Consider the following 10,465-nt stretch of genomic DNA (forward strand, 5'->3'; position numbering starts at 1 on the left):
GCTGCGGATAGTGTAGTAACAGTGAAAAAAGTAAGGGATCCACTGCCTGTGAGCAATTGAGAGTGGCACCTTTGGATGAGCCAGAACCCAGGCCTGGTCCTCTGCCCTTTGTTCCTACCATGAATGTGGCATGTGGTGCCCTTTACAGAACTATGCTATAGTGTTATTATTTATTACAGTACCAGAGAGTTTCCCCTATGACTGGGCAACTTCTGAACATTGCAAACATATGCTTATAAGCTTTCACTTGGAGCAGGGTATCGTCATGTTGGCACTATTGACATGTTGGGAGACAATGTTTTGTTTTGAGGGGTCATCCTGTGAATTGTAGGATGTTTAATTGCACGTTGGCCTCTACCCACTGGATACCAGTAGCATTCCTCTGGTTGTGACAACCAAAGATGTCTCTAGACATTTTCAAATGTCCCCTAGGTGTGAGAGAATCAAGTAAGAATCAGTGAGAGCTTCTCCCAATTTCAGAATATAAGAAAGATAGGAGTTTCTGCACAAAGACAGAATGAAGATTATAAGCCATTTCCTAAATGTCCATCACAGCATCAACACACACAGCTTTATCATCAACAGCTTTAATTTTTAAGTCATCCTCATATGATTTGTGGTGCTCAACACAGTGCTCTATTGATATAGTAGGTGCTCATTAATATTTGTTGAATAAGTAAAAAGATCCACTCTTCTTTACTTCTCTCCAAGTGGTCAGGGTGGATTCCTGAGAATTTAATATGTGGTCTAGCCTAAGCCAACCAGACTGGCCTATTTTCTCTGGACAGTGTAACAGGTTCCAGGCATACACACAAATCATACCAGGTTTATGACAGCGAATCACAGACCATGTTGGGGAGTTGGGTCCAATACAATCGACTCGGTGTTCTCTTGTTTTTTCTGTGGGCATTGAGCCTGGAAGGATGTAATCTTGGCAGCTGTCTTGATATTAGAAGGCATTATAAAAGTTGAGCCTGGTTGAAAGTCAGACAATAGAGATGGAGGAGAGCTGAGAGATGGAAAGAAGAAAGAACTCAGACCCTGATCTGTGTCCCTAGATCCAGTGACATTTTATTGTTTCATTTGTAGCCACATCTACGTCTGGATTCTTCAGTGCTTGCATCAACACATTCTCACAGGTTTTTGTGTTTCCACCTTTATTTATTTTGCTCCCTTGATTTGGGCTATCATTTGAGTCACCACGTATACTGAGCACTGCATAAGTGCTGGCCTACTGTGGAGATATCAGGATCTCAATGCAAATGCTGATTTAACATCACAGAGTCTGGGCACTGAGAACTCCTCAGAAGTAACAATGTGGCCATCACCCCATTAGGAGTCTCTTTACCCTATCCTTGTTAGAACACTGGGGCCGTGGTTCAATGTTTTTAGATGGGCAGAACTTGCCCAGTCCTTTGAATTTCTCCTTGAGTCAGCTTTGGGTTGTAATGAATTCCTATCTATATTAGGTCAAATCTGCCTCCAAGAAACTTCCATCCTGAAGGCAAAGATAAGCTACATCTAAATAGAACAAACAATGTTCTTACACTGAAGACAAATACTGAGTCCCTCTCTGGTCAGTTTTCCTCCATCTCAACAATACTCAAGTGTTTCCAGCTCCCCCTGAGAAATTATGCTCCAAATCTTTGTCATTGTAAAGAGGAGAGTCTTTGGAGTGATGTCCACCCAAGCTTGTGATCCATCTTCATAGCTGTTAACTATGGCCTTAGAAAAGCTCCCTGTCATTTATGTTTTCCTCTGGCAAATGGGGATGAAATTAGCCTACTTACATGGTTTCAGAGAATATGACAAGGAATGGTGCTTGTCATGTACTTTTAGCTCTTTATTTAATACCTGCCACATCTATGTACCAGGTTCTATAAATTATTATCTTTTTCATCTTCTTGCTATCCTTGGGGAACACGGCTTTAGGGTTTTAAAATATACTGTCCAAAATTCAATACAGTATTCCAGATGGGATCTGATCATCCTGGTATTTTGACATCCCTGGTTTATTTGAGGCCTTTTCTCATTTGTATTAGTCATGTGAACTGGCATGGTGGTCCTAATAATAGCATTGTCAGGGTCACCAAGAATGCAGATGACACGCAGCTGTTTTGCTTGCCATGTTGTGGGCAGAACCCCAAATCTCTAATTTTTTTCCAGAGTCTATCAACACAGAGGTCCAGCTTTTGAGCTCCTGGCTGCCTGAAATCAAGGCTGCATCTAAGGACAACTCATGAGGTGTATTTTTCTTTCCATAGCATAACTTGCTGGCCAGAGGGAAGAGGAAGCTGATGTTTCCATTGGCAGATTGTAACTCCCCAAGAATAAAGCAAACTGATTGTGTGATAGGGGGACATACAGGAAAATAAGCACAGGACAGTACTCTCTGACACAAGGGGACATGTCAAGTCCAAAGTGAGCTCTTTGGTGTCTAGCCAATTTTTGTACTTTGTGAGTAAACTTGTTAACAATCTGTGCTTACTGATCACACTTTGTCCTATGAGGAATTCTGGTTATTCATACATGGTGCATATATCCCTTCAATAGCAGAAAAAAATTTGGTCCTCACAATGTATCACACACTATTATTATAGTAATAGAAGAGCTGTGTGTGGTGACACATGCCTGTAATTCCAGCACTCCAGGAGGTTGAGGCAGGAGGACCAAAAATTCAAGCCCAGGCCGGGCAATTTAGCAACTTAACAAGAACTTATCTCAAAATAGAACATTTAAAAATGACTGTTGGGGATGTAATTCAGTGCAATGGCCCTGGGTTCAACTCCCATTAACACACACACACACACACACACACACACACGTACACAAAGTAGTACTAAAAGAAATAACAAGAGATGCCATTTATTGGACAGCTACAATTCTGGTGTTATTCTCGTCACTTTGAAGATTAGGCAATAAGGTTTAGATCTTAATAGCTTGCTGAAGATCATACACAGTAGCTTAAGAAGCAACTCCTCATTTCTGGACTCAGCCCGGGACTAAGCTCTCCCCTTCAATCATCTGCTGGGGAAATTTCTCTGCACATTCCCATTCAGAGCCTTTTTCTTGGGTGCTTGTTTTCACCTCCTTCTCTCTGGGCCTTGCTGTCTGCCAGTCCCATGGTTTCTTTGTTTTCATATTCCCTAGATATTTGCTCCTCCTTCCGGTGAGGTACAAACTCACAGGTGACCTCCATGGCCCCGTCCCCTATGCTGGACTCTGGCAGGAAAAGCCCCAGTTTGGGGAGCAGAGAGACTAGGTCAATTCACCCACACACAACCATCACCCTCAGGGGAGCTTTGCACCATCAGCATTGTGATCATCAGTGTTTATTTTCTCACATCCTGTGAAGGGAGCCAGATGGGAGAGAAAAGGAAAGAGAGAGAGAAAGAGAGTGGAAGAGAAAAGAGAAGGGAGAAGGGAGAGAGGAAGGAGGAAGAAAAGGAGAGACAAGGAGAAGAGATGGAGCCTGGCTTGAGACCTCAGGGCCACGTTAGAACAATCTGGTGGTATTGGGAATAATTAGCCATTTGTCAAGGAGGACAGAGTGCAGATTTGCAGGTGCTGCTCGAGTCTCTGGTGCAGAGGGACCATTGAAGTATCAGTTACCGCCAGCAGAAGAAAAACAGCATGTGAAGGGAAATTCCCAGTTTGTAACTAAGCACAGGCTTTCCCAGCCCTCTGGTTTAAATTTCTCTCCAGGGGAACTCTGATCTCCCCAAAAATGTGTAATAAAAATAAAGTGCTTGGAAGATGTATTCGAATTTCCTGTCAATTTAACCATTTGTCAGTTCAAAGTACCAAGAGTGGTGGCTAAAGGGAGCTATATTTTCTTGCTGAGCATTTTTGGTGGTGTTGGTGGTGTCAAATTCTATCCTACCCCCCTTTCCACTGCAGTTGACTGAATTGAGGGTTTTCCAGGACTGTCACATACCTGATATGGTTGAGGCAGGATGGAGGACATAAAAAGAGGAGATATGATCTATAGGAGCTCAGCATCAAGACCAGATTCATTCTCCTGTAAACAATAGAAAACATATAGCATGATTCAATATTAAATGAGGTAAAACTTATTCCTCCTCCTGTTCCAAGTGCAAACTAACTTTCCCCAGAGAGCTCCTCTTTGTTCTCTCTGGGTTGATCAAACTACTTGTTTTCATAATAACTTATAGTTTCCTATTATAGCACCTATCATAGTTTGTAATGATATATGTATATATCATTATAATACTATCAACACTATATATAGTATTACAGAGATATATACATACTTACTAATTTTATTTTATTTTATTTTATTTACAAAGATATCCATCTCTCTCTGGCTAACAGAACTATAGGCTCCTTAATGGCCAGACTGAGTTTGTTCTCCTTATCATTGTATTCCCTAGCACTGTAGTAGATACTTAACAGATGTTTTTGGAACAGAAAACTAAAGGAATCTGTTAGGAGTTTGGAGAAAGGAAAAAGGATTGTTATTGGGCTGTTGAGTCAGGTTCAAGGGATACAGGTGATGTGGACTAGGATTCCTGCATGAGAAATTACAGGAGAACTTTTGGATTCTAATATCAAGAAAGACTGGGTTTCCACTGAAACACTGAGCTATTTTTATGCTTCTGGACTCTGTGACTTTTATATATAATGATATTTTTCTTTTTGTTTTGGCTGCTAGGAAGCTTAGAGTCAATTTTCTTACCTAGTTCTAACAACAATGTTATATTTTAATACATCACCATAGATACTAATCTTGCCCTGATTTCCAATATTTTTCTAACTTCTTATTCTTTTTATATTTATTTACATTTCAATATTATATTATACCTTTTTAAAAATGAGATTTTGACCTGGGTGTGGTGGTGAACAGCTGTAATTCCAGGATTCTGGGAAGCTGAGGCAGGAGGATTGCAAGTTTGAGCCCAACTTAGTGATTTAGTGAGACCCTGACTCAAAAAATTTTATAAGGGCTGGGGGATATAGATCAGTGTGAAGACCCTGGTTTCAACCCCCAGTACTTCAAGAGAGAGAGAGAGAGAGAGAGAGAAAGAAATTTTGTACAAATTGATGTTTAAGTAAATAATGATTAGTGTTGAGGTCTGCGCAGGCCCCAGCTTGTCTGTGGTTCGGGGTTGCTGTCTGCCTCAGAAAGCAAGTGGAGCTTTTGCCTTGTGGGAAGACAAAGTCATCGTCTTCTCTGAAAAATCTTCCTACATAGTAAAAAAATAAAAAATAAATAATAATAATTATGATTAGTGGTGCATTAAACTCATAACTACACATTTTAATATACTCAGTAGTAACCTTGCTCCTGATTTCCAGTATTTTTCTAACCCTAATTTACTCATTAATTTTCTATATTTATTTATATTTTAATAATGTATTATCCCTTTCTAAAAATGATATTTTGTGCAATGCTTAAATACATAAGCATTTATGATTACTGATGCCGAAACCAGTGCATAGCAAACTTAATATAGTATTGATGCTTTAAAAAGGATGTTAGATTCCTAATTAATCTTCTACTGGAGATCCCCTCTGCAGTTATGTAACATAGACACCTGGATGGGGTGGACCATATCAGAGTTAAGATTCCAGCCAGAAGCTGAGCTTTATATAAGATGACAAATTCTCTACCACCTTGCTCTGAATCCTGAGACATTATCATAAGAAATATTTAAATTTTGCAAAACATTTTGACCAAGAGAACTTGACTTACAGTTTCTTCTGTACAGTTCAAGCTTTGGTCTCATGTCACCACCTCATTGGCCACAAATGACTCTGACATGTGTCACATTGATCCAATTAGGGGAGCCATGTTGATATTAAAACTTAATGCAGTGGAAAAAAATTCTCCCAAAGGAAAATTTTAAAGGAATTACTGTCCAACTATTCTTTGTCATCCCTCTGTAGCCTTGAAATGAAAACAATAATTTAAAAGCGTATGTTCTCCCAACCAAATAAATAACCACAATCTGCTTCCACTGTAGAGTTCTGTAATTACATTATTTTGAAGAAATTCAATAGAATCTATTTTGTGGTATTGTTTTTGTATTTTACTATATTAAGCCACTCCAGATGGTAACTGAACAACATATCTTTGAAGAGCCTTTTATTTATTTTCTCTCATTTAATAGTTGTATTGCAAAGCTTTTGCAACATTTTAAGTTGGGGTCTACTTTTGGCACTTTACTGAGAAATTGCTTACTGAAACCATTCCTAGTAATCCTGAAAAGATTTGGCAAATATTAATGCATTCCCAGTAGTTTACATGAATATTCAGCAAATATTAATGCTCATGTAAGCTATTATTTTGAAAATTAATTAGGGGAGAATTATGGCAAGAACTGGCGAATTACTAAGCATTCACAACTATAACCAAATTTACAGTTTGTTTGAAGGTTAATAAGAATTTGGACAGACCTTTTGACTGTGTTTTTTTTTTTTTTGGTATCGAACTTGGGATGTTGCGCTTGTGAGGTAGGTGCCTGAACCACTGAGCTAAATCCCTAGCCCCAGACCTTTTGATTTTGAAAGACATACCAACATGTTGTTAATGGAAGTGTCTTTAAAATAAAAAATATACATTCAAATCTAGGGGCCAGGCATGTATCCTAATGCATACACCCCACACCTTGAGGTCTTTAGGATGTTAGGCAAGCCATCAGGGTCCTATTTGCATAAAGTCTCTGTAGGTATTCTGGGAACATACTTAGGAGATGGTATTAGAAATTTGGAATTAGTATTCTCAGAGAGAAAATCCTTTTCCCAGCTAATGAAGAAGAGTCTTGGAGGTTTAAGGAACTCACAGGACAAGAGTGTTGCACATGACTTCCTTCCTGAGGCTGGTTTCTGGTCCACAAAGAAAGGGCTTCATGAGGCCATAAAACAGACTCTGGCCAAGCTGCTTAAAAACATACCTCAAGGTAGAAGACTGAAAAACTGATATTCTTAATATTTTGAGAGCCAGACATGGATATGCTCCCTGGTTTGATTATCCAGCGTATCAGCCAATAATCATCACCTGGTCCTTCTCATAGAGATCACTTATTTCCAATCTTGTTATTGTAGTGATTAGTATTTTTCTGATTCTAGTGTAGCACACCTTTCCTTGTGCTGTACTGGCTATTTATCATCTTCTTGTGTCTACTTTTTAACTGAGTTGTCTATTAATGAGCTGTAATAATTCTTTATATATTCTGGATATAGGTTATATGTATTATAAATATAGTCTGTTTAAGGACTTTTTGTTTTCTTAACGATGTCATTTAAAGTTCTAAATTTTGATGGAATCTCATTTATCAATTTCTCTCTTTTATACATCATGTTTTTTGTACCCTAGGAAATTCTAGTTTACTCTAAATTCATGAATATTTTCCCTTATAATTTCTTCTTAAAGTTTTATAGATTCAGTCTTTCATATTTAGGTTCATAGATCCTTTCATTATTTTTATGTATGGAAATAAAGGGTTGAGATTAATTTTTTACATAGGGATACCATGTGTTCTAGTACCATTTGCTGAAAACACTATCTTTTCCTCTGCTATCGAATTGAGTTTATGTTCTATAGAATGTTAATGTTAAATAATCTTTCAAAACTCAGTGGATCATGTATGTGTGGTTCTATTTCTAGATTCTGTTTTATTCCATTGATCTATATGTCTCTCCTTACACCAACACTGCCTTGAATACTGTTGCTTTAGAGGAAGTCTTAAAATTAGGTAATAAATGTCTTCCAACACTGTCTTTTTTTCTTTTTACTTTTATAGGTCTTTTGTACTCCTACATAACTTAAATTTCAATATCCAATTTTTCATTTATACATAGTATACATAGACCTGAATTTTTTTTTTGGAATAACAAAAAATATTTTACTAAAACATAAGATTTACAGAAGTTTCCAGACAAGCCACACAAAACATTCACAAGCTTTTTTTGAAGGGGGGAATCTACACTTGACAGCAAAGTCACAATGTTATTAGGGAGGGCTATGATGTTTGTTAATATTCCCATTTTGGTTCAAACAATCAGCCTGTCCATCTATATCGTCTAAATAAAGTTAGACTTGGCTGGAGAGCATATTCTAGAGAATTGGTTAGCTGCTTTTTAACCAGTGCAATTAGATCACCATAAAAGGGGGGGAAAGGAGCCATAAAATTTTGAAACTGCTTTTCCCCTCAAAAAATAAAATAAAGAATACCCATAGCCCTGCCCCTAACCCTGACAACTACCTTCATTCCTAGTGCTTTATACTTAAACCATGAGGGGGGAAATGAATAAAAGCAGAGGGCCACTGCTTTTAAACGTTTCACGACAATCCTGATGATACTTTTAGCCTCTGCTCATGCTTTACAACAGTGAATCAGGACAAGACATAGATTTTCTAACGTGCATTTAATCACCAAAGGACTGAAAATGTCTGGGCTTTTATTCTGTAATGTTTCTGAGACCGTGTCCAGTACATGCAAACAAAAAAGGAAGAAGTCTTGGCAGAACAGAAGTGACACAAACTTGATGATAGGATCGACTTAAATATTATTCATGGCATATAGCCTAGTCCATGCTCTAGCTGTTTCTATGGCTTGGGCTTCATTGGTCTTCCAATGCTCCACTACATCATTTGCTAATGGGTCGTCTGGATTAGGAGCACTTAACAAAGCGTGGATAGAGAGCAGAACTGTGAGGATCTGCAGTGCTGGTGATCACTTATCTTTCAAAATATCTAAACATATTCTTCCCAACTTGTCTACATTAGGATGATAAATTTTGGTCATGAAACGTACTTTAGGTGCTGCCATTGGGTATTCTTCTGGAAGAAATAGTTCAAGTTTAAAAGTCCCTCCCTCAAAGGGGGAATCCTGGGGGCCAGCAATGACCACATGAAAATAACGGGCGTTACTCTCATCTGGTTCCGCTTTAATTCCAGGAACTGGTTCTGCCAGCAAACGCTGCGTTTCCTTGATGATCCTGCGGGGCAGCCCGGCCATCTTGTCAGATCCCGTCTTCTGCTTCCGGTCGAGTCTCCGGCTCCACTTGCCTCACGCACGAGTGGAAGTCCCTGGCTCCACTTCTGGGGGACGTTGCCGCCCCCGCCGCCCCCGCCATCGCCAAGGCCCCTCGGGAAATGTAGTCCCTGCTCCGGAGCAGGCGAGCTTCCCTCCGACCTGGGCCTTCCCCATGCTCCTGCCCCAACCCCTGGCCGGGGTGGCGGCGACCTGAATTTTTTAATAAACCTCGTGTTTTACAATCCTGCTAGATTCAAACACAAGTTCTAGGGGGTCCTAGAGATTTCTTAGTATTTTCTCTGTAGGTGATCATTTCATCTGCATATAAAGATTTTACTTCTACCTTGCCAATCATATGCTAACTGTGTCTTTTTATTGCCAGCCTATTTTGGTTTGGGCCTATGTTTCAAAGTTTAATGGACAGATGAAGAGTAGGCATATCTGCCCTTGTTCCCCACCTTAAGGAGAAAGCATTGTATCTTCTGCATTCACATAAGGTGTTTTGGCTAGAAGTATGGAGTACGTGGCTTATCTGTTGAGAAGGTTCTGTTCTACTTCTAGTCTCCTGATAGCTTTTACCATGAACAGCTATAGAATTTAGTCCAATGCTTTTTCTGCAACTACTTACAGGATCATATGGTTTTTTCCTTTCCTCTGTTAAAATGATGACTTTTGGGAGTGGATATTCCAATGCTGAACCAACACTGCCATCCCTAAAATAAAACCACTTTCTACATACTGCCAGATCCGACTTCTAATACTTTGCTTTGTTAAACAAATTTTTATCTATGTTCATACTCTTTTCTTCTATTATCTTTATCCAGTTTTAGTATTAGCACAATGTTGATTTCCTAAAATGAGGGGAGAAGTGTTGCTTCTTTCTTCTGCTTTAAATGTTTGATATAATTTATCAGTTAAAGTGTATATGAGCCTGTTGTCATATAGGTAGGTTTTCAAGTTAGGAATATACTTTCTTTCATAGGTGCTATTCAAATTTTATATTTCCTCTAGAGTCAGTTTCATTAATTTGTCTTCCAAGGTACTTCTTAGAAGTTGTCAAATTTATTTCAAAAAAGATTTTTGTTATATGCTTTCTATATCCTTTTAAATTCTGTAAAATCTGTGGTAATGTTTTCCAAATTTTGATATTGTAATTTAAAAATGTATAATTGATATTGTGCAATAGGAAGCAAAGGTCTAAAGGAGTAGGGGAAGTGGGAGTGGTAGGGGAAAGGAAAAAAGGGAAAAGAAAAAATATGAGAAAATGAAAAAAATGGAAACAAAGTCTTTGTAAATAGGGAAGGGTGGAGAGGGTGAAGGGAGGGCAGGGGAAGGGGAAAAAAATAAGAACCAAGAGACTCATGTAATGGTACAAGATCCCAATGATGTATGTAACTGTATTTTATACCTAAAATGTACCAATAAACTTAATGGGAAAAAAAGAACAGTCTATTAGCTATAGT

General features: G+C 38.6%; 1 pseudogene; it reads right to left on the reverse strand.

Moving 5' to 3' along the window:
* Nucleotides 1-8,477: 8,477 nt before the first annotated feature.
* Nucleotides 8,478-9,007, reverse strand: LOC101703974 (ubiquitin-conjugating enzyme E2 N pseudogene; annotated as a pseudogene).
* Nucleotides 9,008-10,465: the final 1,458 nt, after the last annotated feature.

This window comes from Heterocephalus glaber, unplaced genomic scaffold, assembly GCF_053883595.1.
Source record: "Heterocephalus glaber isolate CG9 unplaced genomic scaffold, H.glaber_assembly_v1.0 deba00001509, whole genome shotgun sequence".
NCBI classification, from domain to species: domain Eukaryota; kingdom Metazoa; phylum Chordata; class Mammalia; order Rodentia; family Bathyergidae; genus Heterocephalus; species Heterocephalus glaber.